The 24,773-nt window shown below is 39.3% G+C and overlaps 1 long non-coding RNA gene across 1 annotated transcript in view; it reads right to left on the reverse strand.

Annotated features, from left to right (window-relative positions):
• Positions 1-205: 205 nt before the first annotated feature.
• LOC115352833 overlaps positions 206-24,773 on the reverse strand; it is a 57,783-nt gene continuing 33,215 nt past the window's right edge. Inside the window, exons 2-3 of the long non-coding RNA XR_003927279.2 lie at positions 3,281-3,338; positions 206-1,291 (exon numbers count right to left, since the gene is read on the reverse strand). This is a non-coding gene — a long non-coding RNA (uncharacterized LOC115352833). The remainder of the gene's footprint in view (positions 1,292-3,280; positions 3,339-24,773) is intronic.

Here is a 24,773-nt window from a genome sequence, read left to right on the forward strand (position 1 = left end):
TGTAGCCCAATACCTAATTTTTTTTTAATGGTTGGCTGAAATTTTTTTTTCTGACAGTACTTGATACTAGTAAAAGTAATTTACTGACCCTTCCAGGTTAAGTACCAGCAGGACAAAAACTCAGCTGAACATCATTTAACAGGGCAGTCACTATAAACAGAAACCTCTGACTGTGAAGTCAGTAAGCCAAAGGGAATGTGAGGATTAAGACAGTGTTCCAGGAAAATTTATAGGATTAAATAAGCCAGATTAATTTAAAATATTATGTCACAGGGATATAGCTGAGAAAATACACATTTATTAGAGAGCAGTGACTTTCTTGCAATTTTAGTAATTATTTCAGGAGGGAGGGAGCTTTTAAAACCACCTAATAAATTTGGGCATACTGATCCTATACACTGCTGCTTTTAAGCCTGACAGATAGCAAAAGACATATCCCCCCCCCTCCCAATATATCAATATTTCATTAGTGGCAATGCTATGTTTATATGTTTCCTGACTTGCAGAAAACTTGTTTATGACCAATAGAGATCCCTATGAATAGGTAGTAAATTTTGGCCACTACTCATGGACTGGAATCCTACTGGCTCCTCAATATAGAAGGGCTCTATATACCAAGGCCCTATATTTGTAGAACGGAACAATCTCTCAGAATAACTATAGCTATATTGCCAGTGAAAGGTTAAACTGCATTTTTGCAGCTTTGAAATGAATCAGAGGACATTACTGAAGAGCAGTTAAGCTTCTTATGAACCACTAAACGAGGTTTGAGGGGGTCTTTTGTTTATTTTTGTTTGCTATGGAATCACCTTAAGCAGCAGCAGCCCATAGCTGGACGTGTAAAGCCTGGTTCAGATGTTTGCTGTGACATAACGCAGGGGAACAAACAAACGATGGGTGAAAAAACAGGACGTACCACACGGTTTCTGTGGTACTGAAAGAAGGTGCAGTAGACAATTTTAAGGACTTACAAGAAAAAAAAAAAAAAGATGAAAGAAAACCTTGTAACATTAGCCCTGTTTAAGACAATTCTCAGCTAGAGAGTTGCAAGAAACACAAACAAGGGAACAGAAGAGTGTCCAGAGAAAGGAATTTGGTTCTGGAGCCACATCGAAGGCTTGCAATGAAGGAGGAAGACGAGGAGGCCGGTAAACAAAGATTTAACATCCTGGTTGAGATGCTGTAGTATGCACGTTTTAGACTTGAAGTGGCTCCACATGGCCTCAGAGTTTTCTGATGTTACCAACTATATGTACTGGAAAGTGCCAGTCAGTCTTCAAAATATGATGACCTAAAAATAGTTAGATTTGTAAAAATAAATATCTTATGTGCTTTTTTTGATTACAATCTGTATGTTCAGGAACAAGTCAAAATTGGGTTCAACTTCTTTCTCTACAACTGTAAAAACTAGAAATCATAATTAAAAATATGTATTGTTTAAAAAAAAATGACATTTCTGTCTTCTATCACGTAAGTTTAAGAGATGGGACAAATACACCACATCCATGCCTGTGAGCTAATCTGCCTTGCTACTTCCTGTAACAGTCAGTTTTACTGGAACAAACTGTAATTATGCCCTTCGTTTGAATATTTGCTGTTGCCTGAGTGTAACTCAGCTTAATAGTGCAATTGCCACATATCTGACAAATCACTACTGCTCCAACAAGACTAGTCCCAGGCCTATCTGAAGCAAGAGAAGAATCATTACTGCTCTTTATTATACTTATAGTTCATAACTAGAATAGTGCTTATGTTCATCTAGCAACTTACAATTCCTAAAAGCTATTGAAACCTAAGAAAGCATTGCAAGTTATAAAACATGTACTTATTACAAGTTTCCTGGATTTTGAAAAAAAAAACCCAAACATTTAGATATTTAAAAATTGCAAAGCAAACGCTATGTTAAACAGAATAAATATATTTGAAAAAAATGTTATTTGCATACAGGCTAATTCTCTCTAAACAGAAAAAATAAGCACCTTTACAAGCTATCTGTAGATACTTTTTAAGGGCCATTTATGCTTTTTAGATATGAGAATAGACTAATTTTTCCACCCTTTATTTTTGCTATAATCAGATTAAATTGTTTCCAAAACTGAAGTTATTGAAGTTACATGTATTATATATGTAAATGTCACATACACACACAGACATATAGCTATAGATTTTTCAAGCTTCTCTTGGCTGGCATGAGGAAAAGGATGGAGGATGGACCAGCAAAATGATTGTAGTGAGAAATTATCTGAGCCATCAGCTACTCGGCCAACTCTCCTAGCAAACCCAGGAAGGTTTCTGCTTAGCCTTATTCCAGCCTATTTGGTTTGAGCATGGCTCACATTCCTTTTAGCTAATTCTTTCTAACCAATTTTGCTGTGTTATGGTTTAGCTGCATGCTTGCTTTTCCAAGGCTGGATTAATCCAGGCCACTCAGGGAACTTTTTTTTGAAATTTTTTTTTTTTTTTTTTTTTTGGTGCTCCTCATAGCATCAATTTTAAGTCACATTTCTGATTATCTTTCTTTCTTTATGCTTATTACCACTACAGAGCTTAGGGCTATTGGTCTTTTGGACAGTTAGCAATTACACCTATTACAGTGTTTGTTCTACGGTTCTGGGGAAAAGATATTGGAGATGAATCTTTGCCTTTCCTTCCACCTTATTGTACCAAAGGAATAGCATCTCCCAGATATACCACATACAGTATTTGCGTACCAAACACTGATGTGTTTGGATATTTGTAGTTGATAAAAGAGGTTGTGGCCTGATATTTACTCAATTGGTGTTGATGCCAAATTAGTTGTTTCACAGTAAGAGCTACTCAACAGGTGCCAAGGTTGAAACTAGTGAGAGTCTGTGAATGCTATTTTGTTAAAATAAATTGGTAACTCTCTGCATTTAACAATTTCCAATTAAAATTCAGAGAGTGGCTGTTACTAGAAATCCACTATGCATTTTTTTTCTGTTTACACTTGGTAGGTCTCATTCAGGTCATTATTGTTGCCTGTGTTCAGTAACAAGGGACAAATAAAGAGCTTCTTTCTTTTCAAAAAGGTCACTGGTTGTGTTTCTACTTCTGATACAAAAAAATTGTACTGTGAATTCTTGATCTGTTTCATTATTTTGACAGCTTTCATACCGCCTGACAGCTATTTATAAAATAAAGGAGGGGGGGAGTTTCATGGCATGGTGACTTTTCCCAGCTATTTGCTAGCTATCTAATGCCACAAGGAAAATAATTAATGAATAGTCTAGAGACCTAATGAATTTGAATGCATACTTACATTCTAATGAAGTCTGTAGGTCTGTCTTGGGCACACAGTTGAGTACTTGGCTGTGTGTCTAAGTAAAAGAAAATCCACAATAAAAAAAGAATGCAAGCTTAAAACTTAAATATATTCACAATACACATTTTCAGAAGTAATCTCTGGAAAGATGTATGTATTTTTCCAGGGATATTGTCTTTACTTAATAGTTGTATTTAATTCTGAACTTGTCTGCTTGTGACATACTAGAGAGCCACCAACACGCCTTCTTCTCTACCTCATTCTATATATGTGCGGAAAAGGAATAATCTGTTGACAGACAAACATATATAATGAGGTTTGCGATACTTTTCTAGCAGCAGGCATGCTTTATAGCTTCTGTAACATCACAACAATGTTAGCCTATTGTATTTTTTTTTAGCAGACTTACATTAAAGAAACAAACTTCCATTTGTGCAATTTGCACCAGCAAAAGGAAAATGGAGCTATTCTAAAATCTTGTGCTGGTGTTAAAATAACAGTATTGCCGCTATTCCAAGAGTGCTACAGCAGATAAATCACAGCAGTACAGTGCAGTACACTGCTGTGTCCACAGGGATGTGCCCCCCTTTGCTTTCTGTCACCAGCCAGCTGCCTTTAGGTGGTCAACATGCAGACAAATATGGTTGAAAAAACCTGAAAAGGAATGATCTTTATTTATATGCAGTGCTGTCTGGACTTTAACCCACTTCTCTGCCTCAACCTGTGGTTGTTCTGCCCCACCTTGCCTTTCTTCTGTGGCTTGCAACTGAGGGGCAAGGTGGAGCATAGCCCTGTATGACCCTTAGAAAGCTGGTTTGCTCCTGCGTCACGTAATCAGATCTGTAACTGCATCAAAACCAGTTCAGAGCACGGGTAACATGGCCCTCGTTTCTCCTCAGCAATGCCTTCCATGTCCATCAAAGGTCAGTGCTCCTACGTGCCTGCCTGGGTCCTGCTTGCCCTCCGTAGAAGGTAAGTTGCCTGAAGCTGTTAGCCTGTGTCTTTTTACGATATCTGTTTGGGCAGATAGCCCTCAGGCTCGGCAGGGGCTGACCTAGAAGGGCTGGAGTTGCCCTTCTTTGGTGAGGATTTCTATTTCTGGGCCACTGTCACGATGAGCTCATGCCCCACCTGCGATACAGTGTGGGCTCTCCAGCAGCACCTGGAAGACCAGCATTGTGGGCATGGGCTCAAGTGTCCGTGTTGCTGGAAGAGAAGGGTAGGATCTCAGAAATATCCTATAAATCATCAAAGTGGCCATTAGGAATCTGTGTTAATTAAAGATCAGCTATGCTGCAAATCCCTGATAGGTGTCTGTTGCACATTATTTATTCATTCTGCTCCATAAGTGCCATGAATAGCACGACCAACCAGTTAATTCATATAACAGTAATTATATAATCTGCTTTGCAAATACAGCCAGGCAGAGACAATATCATTCCTGGAGCTAGAGTATTTCAGGAATGATGTCAGCCAGTTCTATTTATATATTACCCAGCAAAACTATTTTCTCAAAGTACAGCGACAAGCAAAGAGACACACCAACACACACAAGCCTGCGAGATGGACAGATCTGCCCATTAGGTCCCCAACCCTTAAACTGATGAAACAGGTTTAGATTGCCTTGCTTAAGTTGCATCTTTAACTTGTTTTTCAGTATCAAGAACATTTGGAAACTATTACACAAACCATAATCCAGATTATTAGGGAACAGAGTCGCTAATCTTAGTTCCTTGACTAAGACTCGTTTATTTAGTACCAATATTGAAGGAGTTGGGGTAAGGGAAAACTGTCTGGAGAGGAAGAAATTGCACACATGAGGACTTCAAATGCATCACATCACACCAATTTTAACCTAAAGAAGAATTTTATACCAGGAAAATCCAAAACCCAGTAATAAAACCCTAGTGGCATCTCTGTTTAGCTAAATAACCAACATTTTTTGCTTCTAGAAGTCCAGGATCATTCAACTAACTTTACATGGATGTATATGAGTATAGCCTTACATTCTTTTCCATCAGTTTCCAATATGAATGTGGAGCTGGAGACAAATGGGAGTGTCACCTCCAGTCAGGACTGCAATAAACTAAAAAAACCCTTTTTTGTAAGCGAGGTTGGCATCAATGTGGCAAGTCATCAGACCCTTATAGTCTTTTCAACTGTACCAGAAGTGTGGAAAACAATCCATTTAAGACAATATCCCAAACAAAGACTTTGTGGTGATGCGGGGGTTAATTACAAACAACAGAGGTTCATTATACATTCCAGAATGTTGTTCTCTCACACAAAAGGCGCTCTCACTTGTTAAATGTCTAGCCTAGACTATCAGAAATTGCATTACACTTGCTGCCCCTCCCCTTATTCCCGGACTTTCTTACCCTGGCCTTTTTTTTTTTTTTTTTCCTTCCTCCCATCTCTATTGAAAGATAGTAATTAAACACTAAAGCCTCTCAGTTTCTGCAGCACTGCAGGGGAACTCCTCCCTGTAATAAGCTCCAATTACTGGCTGCGACTGCAGCTGATGAAGGATTATCCTCTCACTCAGCTACGGCAAGCTCTAGAGTATAATCTTCAATTAGTTCAATTCATGTAGCACACTGGCAGGCAGGCCACTACGTTTCCCACGACTTACACAAACAGCCTTTCTTTGACACCCCCCAACTCCGCACAGATGGTCCCAGGACTGTCTGTTGCAAAGTTCAGTGCATCTGGCCCCTAAACCCACCTAATGCAGGCAGCAAAACAAAGACTGGGACTCAAGTGCTCTACAGTACCTATTTGTTTCAGTAACAGCAGGCTTTTTTTTTTTTTTTTAAATAAAAGAAAGAGAAATTATTCAAGGAGTCAGAAAACAGGTGGATAAACAAAAAACAACCAACAAATCTTCTGGACCAATGCTATAAATCACTTCTAGTCATTTTTAACTACGTTTAAATTTCTAAGAATCCAATCTTATACTAATATAAATGATATGTCTGCAACAGGCAAAAGCTAAGGAGGAGAAAATTAAAACTACAAGTCCATTTTTAGCTCTTTCCTTTTGTGCTTAGGTATTGCTGATATCTTCAAGAAATAGTTGATTTTTTTTTTTTTTTTTTGCAGCATGTCTGTTCAGTACTTGGAACAAAGGCTGTTGTGAACTCAGATTTACTCTGGGCTCTGACTTCTTCTGCATTCTGACATTTTATATGGTCTATGTATCAACTTTCTTTAATTGCTGACATTAAAAAGAAAGTGTTACATATTTAAAGAAAATATTTAAAAGCAGGTAAAGTTTAACTTGTTGGTCTGCCTTTATGTTTTTGATACTGGAAGGTTTTGCTGTATGACAGCTAAAAATAATAATTAAACAGACTAAAATAGATTAGTTCCACTGACATCATCGTCTCGTACACTGAATAATTCTGTTGCCACTGCCTTCGCTTCAGGGGAGCTGCCAGGACCATAGGGAAGGCTGTACCTAAAGGCACACTGCTCCCAACACCTGCTTTCATGGCCTTGTATTTACATCTGTCAGACGCAATTTCCACTGCTGCCTCCATGTGGCTGCCTAAACAGAAAGAGAAAGGGTTTTTTTCCAAAATGGGGGCTTGTCTTCACCTGGAAAGAGGTTGTGTAACCTTGCAGGATGAATTACAGCAGATAATCAGCCATACTGTGAAAAAAACACCACCACAATGGTAACTGCATTGGTACTGCTTTCCCGTATCGACTGGATGCAGAGGCCTCCGTTTCCAAGCCTATAGGTCAAAGAAGTTTAGCAATATAAAGATAGCCTTACGAAAAATCCACCCTACCATAGTAACAAACGTCAAGTGTGCATTTTTAAAATGATTCCATGTCTCGGGGCCTCTATTTCCAGGATCCTAAGGAGCAGCATCTCCATACTGCATCCCGCTGAGCGGAGGAACGGGATGTCCTTGCGTAGGAACCCAGTTCAATGCATCCGAGTACCTGAACTTCTAGGACAGCCGCAGTACAGTTACAGAGAGTAGAACTGAGCTTATGAACACTTTTTTTTTTTTTTGAACCAGAGCACAGTAACTTCTTTTCCAACATAACAGATTTTATGCTTTTGTGTACTTAAGGTATAGGGGCTCTTATGTCCTCAGACCTGGAAAAGCACTTGTATGTCTGAAAGTGTATCTGTTGAGTTTTTTCCAGCTACATTGATTGGGATTTAATAAAAGAGATTGTTTTAATTTGTAAAGCTTGCCTCAGTCACATCCTTATACTATCATTTATATCATCCCAAGGAAGATACCACTATATACACTTCAATCCTAAAAAAAACCCAAACCAGACAGACAAAAACCCCACATTTGTTTTAGCTGGGCTGTTTGTTTCAGACAGCATGGCAAGAAAGCCAAAAGTAAAGTGTAGGTACCAGTTTGTGAAATGCCAAATATCTCATGAAACTTTCAAGTGGACGCTCTGTAGCCATTCTTCACTCTTCCACTGCTCTAACTCGTCAAGTTATATACTGATGTAGGTGTTTTCATAGAGAATTAAAAAAAAAAAAAAATAAAAAAATCAGCTGTTGCCCTAAGGAACATTTAGTTTATAAAGGTGTTTTTCAGGATAGAAGTTGTATTTGCAGTAGTTCAGACTTTCAGACTTCAAGTACCCTAGGTTAGTACTGTGTAAACACATGCACAACTTCCAGACAGAGGCAGAATACTAATAAAGAGGATCTGAAAGGGAATACCCGTCCCATTTCCTACAGACCCAGGAGTCGAAAGAATCCAAGTTGTAGATTTCTAATATTTTGGGGGCGAGTCCTGCCATTATGAAAACCAGCAAACGTAAAGAAAAATATTCCATAAAGTTAACTTTCCTTTCTGCTGGGAACTCATAGGAAAAAACCACAGCAAACAATGGACTACCCCCGCTTGTCATGCGGACAGTTTCCAAGTGCAAGGCCTTACGTGCATGTTTATAACCCACATCAGGATGTTGAAACGGGCACTTAGCACTTAGTTTTATTAAAATCAGAAGACTGTCTCTTCAGTGCTGCTATAAACACCCAACTATAGGATTTGATCATATTAAAGTGTCATGTTTAAAACCGTATTTATCATGGGCCTCGATTTAAAAGCATAGAAGGTTTCTTTATTTTATAACTCAGTTGACTGACAGTGACCTGAGCCTGAGCTCACACCAAGCTTACAAACCTCATATCTAACCAGGTGAATTCCTGCACTGACTACTCGAGCAGTTTAAGTTTAAAGGTAAAACTGTCTGGTGAAGTAAAGATGCATCTGGGAGAAAAGCTCTTTGCATCTGAGATTTCCTGACTTTGGTCGTCCTCTTTTGCCTTCTCCTTCCATAACTTGTCTCACATTGAACAACATATTTGGCTCACTACCTAGCTAAGTAACACACAACACAAAATGGGCTCATGCTCTCCTTCATCCACTGGGCATTTTAGTCACAGAGAATCACACAGAGACAATTACAAATAGGGAAAAGTTTCCCCCCAAAATGCTGTGACCTCTGAACTTTGAGGAAATAGAAAACTAACTAAAGAAAATCAGCGGGAAGAGTCAAGTGAGCAACTGATCACTGATCCTTGCCAGCTATAGCCAGGGGCAAGCAGCAGGTCATGACCATCATGCAATGCAAGTATTGCTGCTTCTGCATCACGAAAGGGATCACAGGTATTAAACCTCCATTCTCCACTCAGGAAGAAAAAGTAAATAAGGCAGGCAAAAATTACCAAGCCCATAAGGATTTAAAAAAATGTGAAGCACTGAACAGATAAACAGACTCCATATAGTACACACAAAACCCTGAGGGATGTATCATAGAATCTCTCAAGTTGGAAGGGACTTATAAGGATCATCACGTCCAACATCCTGAGAACATAACCTCAGGCCTGAGAAAAAGTTTTCAGAATTGGATACACTGCATTCATAAAAGACAAAAATCAGAGTATATTCATATGAAAAGAACATGACACCAGTACTTGCTGGGGACCCTTGTTTTTTTAATTGACAAATTTCTTTGCTTAACTAGAATATAAGAAGAAAGCAGTGCAAAGGTAAGCAACTGTGGTATTACCTTAACTGAGGTATTGTATCTTGGATTAATTTTGCTAAGTGGTCTCCTACCTTGGAACCCTGCCATTAAGTGGTTATTCTTGAATGACCCTCTAATCTAGTTTAAATTTCTAGTTCAGGCTCTAGGCCCTATCAAGCACCATTTTCAACTAGCAGGAAGAAAGCCGATACAGGAATCTAACAGAAAAATCACTTTGATAAATCAACGCATAGATCTTTTTATATGTATAAACACATATATTTATGTGCGTATATATATCTGCAACCATGCTAAGAGCAAACTCTATTGATAGTCTATGGCTACTGCCCATGCACTGACACACGCGGCACTGGGAAAGAACAGGAGGAACTGGAGCTGTGTGCCATTGCGGGGCTGCAGTCTCACTGGGATCACAAAGACGCAGTGGGGTAGCTCAAATAGCAATAGCTGGGAGCGCGGCAATAGCTGGATACGGGCTCTTTAGGAAGGCCAGGCTGGGAAGCTGGGGAGGGAGAGTCGCTCAGCACGTGAGAAAGCAGCAGGAGCGCGTGGAGATGTGGTGGTGGGTGTTCGCTGTGGTCTGCCTGCTCAAGAAGCAGCCGTTTTCGGACTACTGGAAGAAGGAGCCTCCCATTCACGTGCCCTGGTCCTTACAAGAGGCTTGAACCTCCCCGGTCTCGCTGAAAGGCAGCGCAGCAGGACACAAGCAGCGCGGGAGGTTTCTGGAGCGCATCGCCAACAGCTCCCCGATGCCGGGGACCGAGGACCCAACGCGGAGAAGTGCTCGGCTGGACCTGGTCCCTACGAGCAGGGAGGATCAGGTCAGGAAAGAGGAGGTTTGAGGCAGCGAGCGGCAAAGTGTTTATTTCAAGCACAAACCAGCAAAGAACAGCAAGTTTCAGGGATCCAATCACCTGCTTAAAGTTAGGTGCATGCTTAAAAGCTTTCCTGGATCAGGGCCATTATTGGCCATTAGTATATACACTGGGAAAAAACATGCCAAATAGGTTATAATGCATCTAAAGAGCAAACCACATCTTGAACACTGCACATACACTATTGTGCTCTGACTTGGTGAAGCATACATAATTATAGTGTTCGCTTTAAACAATGTGCTATGTTTCATGTAAATACCATAAACAGGAGGCAAGTTGAACAAAGAATTATGTCATACCTTTTAATTGAGAGCAGGAGGACTTAAGTCTACAAATCTCTTTGGATAACACCAATCATGCCCCTTTATATACTGCCAAGTCCTTAAAGGACAGCTTTCTCTCTAGACCCCTAGGAAATATAAATAAAGCATGATGTGTTATTACTGAAAATATTTGTAAGACATTAACAAAGTTTGCAACCAGCATTATTAACTGCACAATAACAGGGGTTTTATTCATCAGGATGCACATGTAATTTATTCCATGTAAAAATCATGATCACAAATATCAAACATGCTGTGGATAATAAATGACAGGGCAGTAATAAAACAAAAAGAGCTTTGTTTCAGGACACAAAAGCAAGTTGACCCTTTTGATTTATTTGTTTTTCTAAAGGAAGGAAATGCTCATTTAGCAGATTAAAGATGAAATAGGGAAGTTGAATGACAAATCTTGATGAAGATGGTACTTGTTAGAACTGTATGGAAAGATAACAAGTGATTATAACAGAAAATGTGAACAGTCCAATAAAACACAAGTATGATCAAAGCTGTGAAAAAAGCAATTAAGCTGTTTTGACATTTGACTGATGTGTTGAATGTGTGTGTGGATTTGAGGCATTTAAACTATGTTCACGAACAATTCTGTTTAGGGAGCACCTAGTATATAATTTTCTTTCATCTTGCCATATAAAGCAAAATGGAAAATATTTCAAGAAATACAGTGTCACTGGATTAGTCAGATTTATTTTGCTACGCTTTCTTAGAATATGTGCACTTTATATTCCTGTAGGAGCAACACCTTAAAGTTATTGAATAGTTGGAAGATTTATTGTAACACAGGGTGGAAAAGTAGCTCCAGAGCTCACAGTTTCCTTTTGAAGAAACTTCTTTATGTAAATAACTGAGCTATTCGATATGCAAGTATATCAAGATAACTGGAACCTTTTTTTTCTTTCCAGGCTACAGGGGAAAAAAAATGGAAATAGTTTGTTTAGTATCTAAATCCAAAGCAAGAATTGGATCTAGAAGGCTTTTTAAAGTCCAACATAACTCAATAAAATAGTTTAATTCAGGTTAACGTTAGATTCAATTGCATTAGACATTGGGTTGAGATGTAATGTTAAGAACTGTAAGGTGGTAAAGAGGACACAGTTGTTTCTAATTGATACCACATTTTTGATGCAAGTTCCTAACTGCAGAAGTCAAAGGAAGTTTTTGCATTGATCTCAATGAAATCAGGGTTTCATGCCTATCATCTGTACTCTCAAATGCTTGAGTCTTTTTTTCTAAAGTTACTACGTGAGGTGTTTGACAGGAAATCTAAACAAATGGTAGCAAATAAGAACAAGACACAACTTTTTCAGTGTTTCTTTGTAGTGTGCAAATATAAAGCAGGACTTCCATGTAGACATTTCCACGGAAACTTTGGACAAAACGTGCTATTCTCTAACCTTGCAAAGGCAGCTCTAGACCCATTACACTGAACACAGAACAGAAATACCTCTGTCACCCCAACTAACAGGCAAGTAGGGGTTGCATTAAAGAGGTAAGGTTTGAATACAAGATTCCTGAATACACTACCCTGGAGAGCTAGTGCTTTGAAACACAGGAAGATGACAAAAGTTGCCCCCCCCCAAAACCCCACCAAACCATCAGCCAATAAAATCCAATAGCCGCTATTCTTGTTTGCTTGTTGTTTCTGAAGGAGTGAAAAAGTGATGGAAAAAAAAATGTTTCCTTTGCGGAAAGCAAATAGGAAAAGGCTAGGAGAAGGCTGGTATCCTGCCTTTTCATCTACAGCCGTGCTGACTGCCTTCTGCTCTCATTCCTCCTTTGCACCTAGGAGTGGTGGAAAAAGGCAAATGAAAAGAGATAAACATCTCAGGTTCGTTTGTCCTGATGCCATGCCAAAAAGAGACTGAAATGGAGCAGTATGGAAGCAGGTAACCTTGTTTCAAGACACTCTAGTTTTGAGTGAGTGCTTAAGGACAATGAACTGTGAAATGGTAAGATGAACACGTTTAGTACATCCAATTTAGTTACACACATGCTGACAAATCTAAATCAAAAGCTTCATGATTCCAGTTAGAGACAACATTACTACAGCTGAAGTCTCAGATCTTGAGAGTGGTAACTAGACCACACTGAAAACAAAAGAAGAGAGAAAGGTAGGAAAACACTAGCCCCAAGGAACCACAGATGCAAAAGGATTTCTATTCCATGCAGCCTCCTACAGACACCTAAAATACCCCATCATAAGCCTTGGAAATGGAGAGTTGTAGATACAAACGTAGACTTGACAGTTTGGAAGGAAACTGCTGAATTAGCCTTAGAGAAAGCTGTCAGGCTCCCCCAGCTCATGAAGCCCAAAACACTACAGGGCCTGTTCTGCTGTCATTTATGCCACATGCAGCTTGGCTTTGGGTGTCACGTACGGCATGAGTCACCGCGTCACTCCCAGTTTATGCAGAAATTAGCAAATCTCACACTATTTCTTAGCGAGGCAGGGAGGAAGTCGCCTCCCAGAGGGGTCTTTTTTCCAGATGAACTAATTACAGCCATTCTTCCTTTGAAAAAGCTTACATTCCCCCACCCCATGCAAAACTTGTACCACACTTAACTCTGTGTGCAACTGAGAGGGCTGCAAAGAGAGGCTTCACAAGACAAACTCTAAGATAATCATTTCTGTGATACATACCCCTTGACACAGCTGGCTGCCATAACTTGGGTGAATATAAACTCTCTCGCACTTCACCCTTGCAGGGTGGAGACTCGGGCATGGCCATGTCCACTGTCCCCCCTCCTGGCTAGTCTAGGCAGGCGGTTGCCCGGTTTACTTCTCTCACGCTCTCCCCTCAATCATTCACCCCCTGGCAGTTCCCCTTCACATTTTCCTCTCTTCAGTTTCCTACACCTCACATTTTCCTTTTGTGCCTTGTCATGCTCTTCAGCCCGCTTCTTCCTCTTCACATCCTCCAGCACGTATGTGAGCATACATCCCTCCCCTCCAGCAGCCTTTCCAAATTCCTTATGGCATCCCAGCTAACTTCTCAAAACACTACTTCTGCTTACTGTTCCTCCCAGTATCCTAACAACTCCATGTCTACACCACCCTGCCTGCCCCCCCATCATGAGTAGCATGCTACCTCATTTCTCAACAGCAGCTCACCTGCATCCTTTTAGAAACAACACAGTCTTGCCAATCCCAGACATTAAGCAATCCTTAGAGTAGCTTGAGCTACAGAGGTTTTCCAGAAAACAAACAAAAAGCCACTGTAGAATCATTTTATAATTTTTTTCTGGGTTTTTTGAGCCTTTGTCTCGGATTTTTCAAACTTTCTCCAAAACACAAGCATTAGAATGATTTTACTTTTTAATTAAAAATATAATTAATTTTTTTCAGATGGTCATAATTGACACTGCCAATACTAATATGAAAAATAACCAAAAATGTTACAACTCCATAATCTTTCAGGAATAGAAATTGCCTTTTTGTTCCTTTGGGATAGCACCTGAGTTCTGTCAACAGATAGTACAAATGTTGTTAGTACAAATGCTAACAACCACAATGTTGTCACTTGGCTTTGATTTCTTGGACCATGCTTTAAATTCTGGTTAAATTGTGTCTCAAAGTTTAGAGGAACAATCTTGTGACTATGACGTCAGCTATTTTCATTATCATAAAGAGTAGTGAACATTTTGGATTATGCTACTTCAAAAGACCAAAAGTAGCAAGTTAGTCTCAAGAACTAATTAGTGGCAAGAACTGGAGAGAATAGCTTACGTAGGGATGCGCAATATTTTTGGTCATCTTTACTGCTACACTACTGAAATAATTATTCCGGCACAAATCACATGCAACCAAAAGTTATCCCACTGGGATATAGACAAATAATTCCTCCAAAGTGCATTTACACTGCTTCCACATCCATTGCAAAGCAAATGCAAGACCTTAAGCTAAAATGTTTGAAACACAAGCCAGTAAGAATTTAGCTGTGCCTCTATACATTGATTTCTTTACATTTTTTTTATTTTAGGTAATTTGATACTTTGAGACTTGTAGCAGTTGCATTGGAAGATACTCACAACAAGGATCAAATCTATTATGTTTCACTGCCAAATACTGGCAACGTGCTGAGAAATATGTAATTACATTTACTATGTGATAATCCCTTTAGATGCTGTATCTATGGTGATATCCTTTTTAATAAAGTCGTGACAAGGGAAGAAACCTATTATGTGAATGAGAAACCTACAGGAAAATGATGAAATGCACTGCCCCAGCATTTGCCCTCGTGTCCTTATTATGCAGCTTATAAAGGAATAATCGCACCTGGGGCTGAAGGGATTGCTGTGCGGCTCTCGGCCGTGGCTCACTGCTAACCTAGGTCCTGGCGCAGTTCTCTTTAAAGTGGACGACAGTAAAACTCCTCTGCGTGTCATTTAGAGCAGGTCCAGGCCCCTTAAGTTCACAGAAAACAGAAATGAAAGTAAAGAGAGGTTAGATAGCACTGTTTGCTGCTCACGTACGTTGGGCTTGAAAGAAGTGAGAAGGGGCAACAATAAAAGTGAACTGGTCGAGCTTCAAACTGGAAGAGATCTGTGAAAAGTTTTGCTGAAACAACGGGATGGATCTGCTACTGCCAGAAGCAAGCACAGGCAGAAGCATGGAGCTGAGTATATGCAGAAATACCTATTACTGTTGTTACAGAATTAGGTTATATTAAGAATCAGGTCCTTCTAGCCCTTTTCGCAGCAGGTGAAAATAGGAGGAAGACACCAGTACTGGGGCTATTCCACTCAGTTACTCCAGCACGTGAATAACAGATGTATTTGCCAAGAAATCATTGAAACTTCAGAGTTGGCTTTGGTAACTAGTGCAAGTATGATAGAAAGATAATTGCAGAAGGATTAAATTTAATGTTAATGACAGTGACACACAGCTGCACATTTGGGAGGGGAGAAAGCAAGTACACCAAGCTGTGCTTGGTGACATCAGAGAAAGGGGGTGAAATACAGAGTGCTACATCATCTGTAGAGAGTGCAGGGACAAGTATTTTGGATTCAAGCTAGGGGCTTTTAAGGTAGAAATGAGGAGAACAGGGTCATCTGGTTATTTTAATTGACCACAAGTTGACTATGAATTGCTGATAGGATGCAGCTATGGAAAGATACATTGGGATTCGTTAACATTTCCCTGAAAAAGAATTATGAAATTTATTACAAGAGCACTCATGAGACTTCATGCAGAATATCTGTATGCTGTTCCGGTCATATGAAGATGAAAAACATGTTAGCAGAGGAATACAAAGTAGACTGGAAAACAGCTTGACTTGCTTAGCCTAGGATTAAATAAGGCTCAATAGGGAGTCTGAAAGACTACAATTGCTTGAGATCAATAATAGGGAAGGAGAAGGATCATTTAAATGAAAAACAATGTCAGCCCAGTACAAAGTGATGTAAAATAGGAATAAAACTAGGCTCAAAATTAGAAAAAGAAAGACTCTGGATCAGTCAACTTCTTGAGATATGAAGAGCAAAATACCTCTCTACTTTCAAGGTGGCGAGGTGAGCTTACAACAGACTGGCCTTAGGCTTGGAGATCTTTGCTAGTCACATGTTCCTAAAAGGGGTAAATTTAAAAAAAAACAGAGTTAATGAGTAATAAAAAAACTGCATGGAAAACAGAATTTTAAGAACGCTACATGATGGAACAGAGACAATGTAATACACTTGCCCTTGGCTTTGGCATCTCTTAATTTTAAACCCCCTAACCACAAAACTCTGCAGCTCAGTTACAAATTTGGGCATACAGTTGAGTTTATATAGTGTTGATGAAAGACAGGAATAAGCTAACTAAAAGAGTATGAAAATCACATGGGTGATAGTTTATCTGATGGACTGAACGTACAAGGTAAATTCAGACAGCAAAACACATTTTTACTGCAGTTTAATAATGTTGTTTTGAAGTAAGGCTGAAATTCTTTCTAGTTTTAGTTTCATAACACTGCCCAGCTGGAATTTCCATTTCAAGTTATGATAATACAAAGCTTTACAGTGGTATTTTAACTGTTCATTTTGGATGGTTTTCACACAGAGAAGTTTACTTGAATACCAGATATACTGTAAACATACTGAACATCTGGTAATTAAGTATAGTGCACAGTAATCTCCATAAAGCCTGTATCTGTGGTGAAATCTTTTTAATAAATAGTTGATAATGGAATGAAGCTATTAAAGGAATTACAGCACACATGGTGAAGTACAGCAATTATTAATTCCATAGCATGAATAAAAGCTTTTAACTGTCTATTTTACCAAGAATTTTTAAGATGGGTCTGTTCTGAAGTGAGTGTCAGCATAGAAATATCCCATTTGCAATAGAAAAAATAGACTCCATAATTCCACTAGATCATTTTTATAAATATTCAAATACCCAGTGAACTCTGTACAGTTCTCAAACTGCTCATACCCCACTTTGTGACAGCATAACCTCAAAAGTCTTCTTTAATCTGGCCAGGACACCATTCACTTTACAACATGGGAACGGAGGGTCACTTTTACCCCCTTGTAAGAAATACAAGGAGTAGTTCATGTGCTCTATTTGGTGTGTCCATTTTCACCTGCAGCAGCAGCAGAGAAGTTTTCTTCTCTGAGCAGGGTGAGAACATGTCCAAACAAACGTAAGCACCTACCTCTCCTTGTTTAAGATTTCTTCAGGGGACTCTGAATGCAGTGGCATTGTATAGATATGGATTCCTTTATTAACAAACTGGAGATGCCATTCTTTGAGCTCAATTCACAGACACTTCACAATATCCCAAACAAGTCTTTATGCCACCAGCCCTTAAGTTGCATTACCTGATTGCCACCTACACTTTATTTCAAGAAACACCCGTCAGAGCAAACAGTTAACAGAACATTTTGTGCATCTCCTTCTACCAATGTCTGCTTATAAAAATAATAATCCTGACCTTTTTTTTTTTTAATAGCAACTTTTTTCTCCTTGCATTTATCAGTGATTCTTATTCTTAAATCAAGCAATCCAAGGCTAAGTTCATCATCCCCCTTGAGCTACCAGGTTTGAAAGGTTGCATGTCTTCAGATTCATAGGGGCAGCCTGTTTATACTACTGGGTATTTTTCAACCTCAGCTTTTCCAATGACTATTTAAGGCCGGCTGTACTTTTTCCAGGAGTGCTGGCACATTGTTTAAATCACTGGTATGACTCATTAGCTTATTCTGTATTTTAGCCAGTTAAGTTCATCTACCTTACACTCCTTTATATTTCCATTCATTTTTTTCTTCAAGAAATCGGTGTCAAGACAGCTTATGAAGCTGGTTGACAGTTGTCAAGCAAAATGTGAATTCATGCTAGCACCAAACGTCAATACCATACACCCCAAGCTACCCACATCCGCTGTCACAGAACCGCTTCTGTGGCACATCACCTCCCTGCGTACATTCTGCTCTCAGCTGCAAATAGTTCCACTGCCATTTTGTTTCATGTAGCTCCGGACAGGAGAGTGAATGCAACCGGTGACAGCAATATTCTGCTATTGACATTTATCAAGACACCCCCTCACAGCTGTTCACCTCCGATGCATAGGAGATCAAACGGGACACTCTTATCATTCATTTCTGCTGTCAAGTTCTCTACCTACCCTATCTTTGCACTGTGTCCATAATGTAGCTTCCCATTGTAATTCATACTTTATATTCGCTCCTTCTGCCTATTAAGCCTTTGAGTCTCCTTAAGGCCTTCATGGGTGTACCTTTATGCATCTATGATTGCCAGATGTTCCTGGGGGTGGTGGCAGGGTGACAAGCAAAGACTGGATACACACCTCCTGCTCATCTCGCCCATCTCTTCTCTGCCTCACCGGTAGTTTGCAGAGGGGCTATTACAACATCTTGCAGAAGGCAAGGCTGAGATTCGTCTCCGCTCTGCGTTTACCAACACAGTAAAGGACGTGGGAAGAACACACTTGCTACGGCTGCCAGCACTCCACCTGACACGTGGCAAGTTGTCTTTCTAACCCAGCCACAGACCAGGGCAGGGACATTCAGAACCTTGCAGAAGTTCAGCAACGTTGTTCCTTAGGTTAATTCCTAGACCTGTCTTACCTGCCATGTGTGTATATTTTCCCATTTTCAAAAAAAACATTGGTACAGCACCATTTCTGAGGAGCCTTAGAGCTTGTTTCAGTCCTAGAACAATCAAGCAGCTTGAGCCTATATTTTCAATGCTGACACCTCATAGAAAAGAGCTAGAATATAGGCCAAGGTTTTTATAGCAAAACATCAAAATCAAAGCATCGGCATATTTTTCAAATATACTAAATAATGACAGCTTTTGATAAATTCAGCAGGTATTCATCAAATCTGATGTAAAACAACATGGGACCCCAAATTTACATATCTAAGTTCAAAAATATTGGTCTTGATTATCTTTGAACCTCCTTCAGTCCTTCCCCCCCTCCAGAAGAAAACCCCTTTCATGTGGTGATCCAGCCAGCTGTACAAACAAAGCACAAGTTGCCGCAAGCCTTGAGTTGTTTGACAGGCAATTTATGCTGCGGAAAGCGACAGAAAAGGAGGTATTTCATGAGGACTTCGAACTTCACATTGATCTGACTGCTATTGTTATGGAGCCAACGTATGGCTCTCCAGTCAGTTCAGTATATCCTTGCCTATGCTTGAGTACGTGTGTCTGGCAAACCATCATGGAAGCTCACAGAAAGTGGAGCAGGTGTTAAGCTCTTAAAATAAAGAAGAATTTTAGTAGCTGCACAAGAATAGTGCAACACAAAAAGTTATTTCACCACCAGCTCCAGAGCTATAATGGACTTTTTGGCACAAAAGAAGTCACAGAGGTTCTGTTCAGAGTTGGTTTTACTACTTGGCATGCTCTTTCTCCTTTAACTTTTAGTGGCTTTTCTCCAACAGTAAGCAAAAGAGGACAAAGCTTGAAAGAAAAGAAAAACTAAATAAATTTATTAGAATATAAATGTATTCAGGGAATATCCCAAAATATTAAGAATTGTTGGCTCCAACTTCTATCATTGATTTTTAAAGCTCAGTCATTACTACTCCAAGCAGAAGAAATGTTCTTTTTTACTTTTTATTTTGGAATATTCTGATGAGGAAGAGTTATCAAAATCTGTATAGTCTGGAGTTGAAAGGACTCAGATTCAGGTTTCTTACCAGAAAAATGGACACTTATTTTCTGAAAACCTGGAAAAAAACAACCAACCCAAAAAACACTAATGTTTCTGTAGCCACTGACACCAAATTAAGTTTCAAGTGCCTTTTCAAAAACGAAACCAAAAAAACCCCAAACACCCACACCAAAACAAAACAGGATTTGGACTGTTGTAAGAATTGCTGACTATATCTGAAAAATACATGCTTCCAAGTCCTTGAAAATCTGAATTCTTGTCCATAAAAAACCTCCCTGTTCCCTTGAGGACTGCTTATGTGTACAGCACATGCAGTACTGGAAACCTAGTAGGTGGCAAGGGAGATATTATTTTAAATTTTTTTAAATGTTTGTTTTCTATTAAAACACTTTCGAGTGCCAGGATGATTAAGATCTGTCACTTGCACCAAATGATGCTTCTACCATCATACTGGATAGGACGGTGGGGGATTTTGCTTCATTTTGCTGTTTTGGTCTTTGGGCCATAGTCCACATAGTTGATATGGCAATCCAATATATTTATGTTCGGAACTGTGGGAAAAGACTTATACAATAGCACAACACAGGGTGAATTTTGATTTGTAAACTTACTAGTTCATACTTTATTGATTGGAAACCTACCTCCTGAAAACAAACAATGGAAAAAAGATAAGACTGCAATAAGTCTTACAAAAGGATGTCATACAAATTACCATAGCTTGTGGCCAAATGTTGAGAAGTGAATTATTAACTGATATAGTCAGTAAGGATCTTCACTAGCAAAGCTCAAAAGATCATAGAGAAAAAAAAAAAAGAGTAAAAATCCCCTGTGAAGCTACCTTCTTTGAAAAGGAAGGGCAATTTTCCACTTCTGCTCTTGCCAGCAGAATCTACCAGAAAAGACAGATATATGGATTTATGCACAGTTTGGGGAATGCTCAGGTATCTGTACCTACTCCAGTGTAAAGCTCAGCTGTGAGCCGCCAACACTCAAGTATAGTGCAACTTGTGCTTCCTGAAACACAAGTAAATAGCTCAAGAATTAGTTACAATTTTGCCTTTCTACACAAGGAATTTGTGCTTGTATGTGAACACTGGTGACCAGGACAAACCTGGTAAATAAGAATTCACAAGAATTTTCCAGGTGGTAGCTATGCAGTCAAGGCACGGTCCATCCATCTACGCACAGACCTCAGACCAGGATCTGACAGTAAAGCAATTCTGGCTTTGGGACTCCTTTAGTCAGATAAAAAAATGCTACAGCCTACATGACATAACGCACTTGTCTGCTACGCATGCTTTGCCAGTTCAAATTTGTTCCCAAAATGTTGGCATGTCAACTCAGCATTAGTTGCCAGACCAATTACCTGTTCACAATACTCTAACATCACACTGGGTCAGGTATCTTCTGTCCTCCTGCAGCTAGCACTAAGCTGGCTCAAAAGCAAAAAGGAACACAACCTCCATGTTCTACTCCCTGACTAATCTGATATAAATGTGATAAGGTGCTCACATCTGACTCAGATTCACTTTGTTCTGTGGCTCACTGTCAGGCAAAGCTGATGAAACCAGAGTGAACAGAGATACAAGTCATAAGGGACCATTACAATCAGATCAGCCAGTAACTACCCAACATTTTGTGCCCTGAGCTCAAAATCTTTCATCTGAACTAGAGCACATCCAGCAAGCCTTTATTCTGTGATGCTTCGCAGTTTGATGCTGCACTACCAAATGAACTTTTGGATAAAATAACAAAGACTGTCCTTAGCTTTTCTTCCCACACACAGTAAGGCTGCCACCTGACATGCCCAGTTTAGCAGATTTTGCATACTTAGGATATGGAGGTGGAATGTCTTAAGAAAGTAGCTTGCTTTGATCCAAACTAATTAAGTGTGTCTGTGGCTGAGCAGTTTAGATATGTTGGCCATCTAATACTGCTTAAACTTCAAATCCTATGGATTTGCACTAATGCTAAGCCAGTCTAACTGCAGGTGCTGCCCACAGAAACTGAAGAGTTGAGCCTTCCCAGCATTATTCCTTTACTTCAGAGGCAGCATCCTATAGCACCACATTCTAGCTGCTGTACCATTCCTGATGTGAGAAAAAAGTCTGCATACTGAACTGCTAGCCTATATCTGGAAGAAAACCCCACTCATTTACAGTATTCTTTTACCATGGCACTTCCATTCTGGAAGGTTTTTGAAGGCAGTTTCTTGCATAATTACTCATTAAAGCATGTTGGGGAATGGAGACCTATGCTACCAGTTCTGTATTATATTGCATTGGCCTTCAAGTTGGCTTGGGCATCCTAGGTCCTAAAAGAATTTAATTTCTCTATGGATGCAGTCAATAAACGAAATCCGTCACTTAAGTATTAAAACATATCTGAAAAGGACCTGAGGTAGCAGCTGCCTTCCTACAGCACCTACATCTCCCTTTGCATGTCAGAGATTGCAAACTGAAAGAGCTATAACCACAGAGAACTCAAGCAGTTATGCAGGTAACCACATTGCAGGAGGCTTTTCAGGTGAAATACATTCTGCTGTAATAAGGTACTTTACAATTCCTTTACAAAGACAGCTGTCATAATTGTACTTCAGTATGTCACTTTTCATATATTAAATTAAAGCTTTAACAAAGCTCCAGGATGTATGTGGATACAGAATTGCAATAGCTACCTACGAGCCGTGAACCAAGGAGAATAATGAGAGAAAAATCAGACACTAAGCATATAGCCCTAAGTGAAAGGCTACTTCAAATAACTTTCATGAAGAGGGGGGCATGAGTTTTATTGTATAAGAAATACAGTGATGCTACCTCTGAATCAAAAATATTTTCTGATGACATTAAGACAGTGAGCCAGATTTTCATTTACTGTGAACCAGAGTTGTTCGGATGAATTATAATCACCTTTTTAACCAATTCAGGCTCTAACCTGGGAGTGATTTTTCTTTTTAGAGATGGCAAGTATTTATTGTTTGTTCATTTTCTGTAATCGGGAAGAAGCTGCATGGAGAGGAACTGCACAGATAAGCCCGCATTCTTGCCTAAATAACACACTACAGTGTGGGGAAAAAAAGGTTTTATCTAGAAATATTTAGACACGACAATAAAGGTGCAGGGGAGAGGTAGAGTATATGCACTTAGAAATTTGACCCCAATGGAAAGGATTTTCCTCAGTTTAAACTGAAATGCTGCCTTTTCACATAAAGATCTACTGTTACACATTTTTTTCTACTGCAATTTAGCCATGCCTCTGCATAGAAATCTCTGGTTTCGGACTACGGGATTTGAACTAAACAAGTCACATGTCTCAAAGTACTGTAAGCACAATTATCTTGCCTTTACCCCCTTCCTCTCCTGAGGGGCTTAGGTATTTATATTGCAATAAAATAGCAACAATATCCTAAGTTCTGAACTAGGATCCTATTCTGCAATGTCCTGTGCAAAAACAGAACAAAAGGCACTCTCTTTAAAAGGCTTTTTAAAGTGTGCAAGAAGATAACCTGAAAGTTTTTAGTTTCCTCAAAATAAATTCAATCCACAGCAAATATGAAGGCATAGGGGTCAAACATGTAGATGCTGGAGATCCATAAGGAAGAGGTGTCTAATGTTACTGTATGGGCTAAGTGGGAAAGAGTCCGCCTCTGTACGGTACAAGAGACCTTCGTAAGAGGAAAAGTTGTGTAGTCTTACATCCCACAGGAAGGAGCTAAATAGGTTGTAACACGGCAATGGGATATTCCCCTCCTTTGTCAGAGGGGCAAAGTGCACATATGACATTGTTTACTTGGTCGGGCAAGTGAAGTCTCAGACTTATGAATGTGCCTCAAAAGCTTCTTTGTTTAATGAGAATAAAAAAAAGTAGTTGCCTTAGGCAAGTTTGGCATCTCAACTGATAGACAAACCACAATGACAGAGCTGTACGTTATGGGTCTATCCTTATTATAAAAAAAAGTATTAGTAAGGTCTTCCTTAGGCCAGAGCAACAATCTCCTGTCAATTAACTATGATGTTATCGAATTGACAGGGAGTTAAGGAAACCAGCTACATTGCACTGTTACCAAATTCCAGGCTGGTTAATTTTTCATGGGTCACATTGAGCAAGTTGAGAGAATGAAAGTCTGAAAGAAAAATCCTTTCCCTTCTGGAAACAATGCAAAGAATATAGAAAAGAAATAATAATAGATATTGTTTGTTCCCCTTCTAAATACACTAGCTTGCTTTCAAAATGAACACTTCACCAAAAAATACATACAAGTGCATAACTTAAAAATGTCTTAAATACACCGCCACATCATTCAAGTCTTTTGGGTTTTTGATCACATACTTCTTAAAATTAGTGCATACTCTTTCTTGTATCTTACGATTCAAAACATCTAAAACATTAAGAGAAATCTTTCTATACTGGCTTTTTAGTGGTTTGTATGTCAAACCCAATACATCTCCCACCTCCCAATGCAATAGTACCTTAAGTCCTCAAATAAGGATTCCCCCTTAGATGCTAGCATGACACCACTAACTGAAACACTTTAGCAGCTGGGTATTAAGGATCCACTTTTTTAAAGTATTAAACACATACTTCTGCCCCACTCAGCCCCAAATCACAACATACAAGTTTGGTAGTATACAGTAGGCAGCCTAAGGATAAAACAATACAATAAAATATAATTAAAAAAATAATAAAAACTAACAGCTCAGCCTGTTAGCTGCCATTTGCACTCAAAATAGGTATGATGTTGACAAAAACAACAAGAGTACTTGAATAAAGGAGCTACTCCAGTATCCTGCATCTGAGTCTGTATTTTCACATAATTATAGCCAATTAATTGTCACATGATACTGACCAAAACACCTACTGATTCAGGGTCTCAGTTGCCCTAGATAGAAGCATATATGGGAGAAGAGATTTTTTTTTTTTCTTCCACCCCGCCCCCCCTTTACTCCAAGCCCAAAGTTACACCTCTCAGGAGACCCTCTCAAAAATAATGAGGTCCCCTGAAGAAATTCAGCACCAAAGACAAGACGAACTCTCAGTAAACAAAGCTCCAGTTACAGAAGCAAGTATACACTTTTGATTATTATCGTCCAGTATCCCCAACCATTTTATT

The sequence above is a fragment of the Aquila chrysaetos genome, chromosome 17 (assembly GCF_900496995.4).
Source record: "Aquila chrysaetos chrysaetos chromosome 17, bAquChr1.4, whole genome shotgun sequence".
In the NCBI taxonomy this organism is placed as follows: domain Eukaryota; kingdom Metazoa; phylum Chordata; class Aves; order Accipitriformes; family Accipitridae; genus Aquila; species Aquila chrysaetos.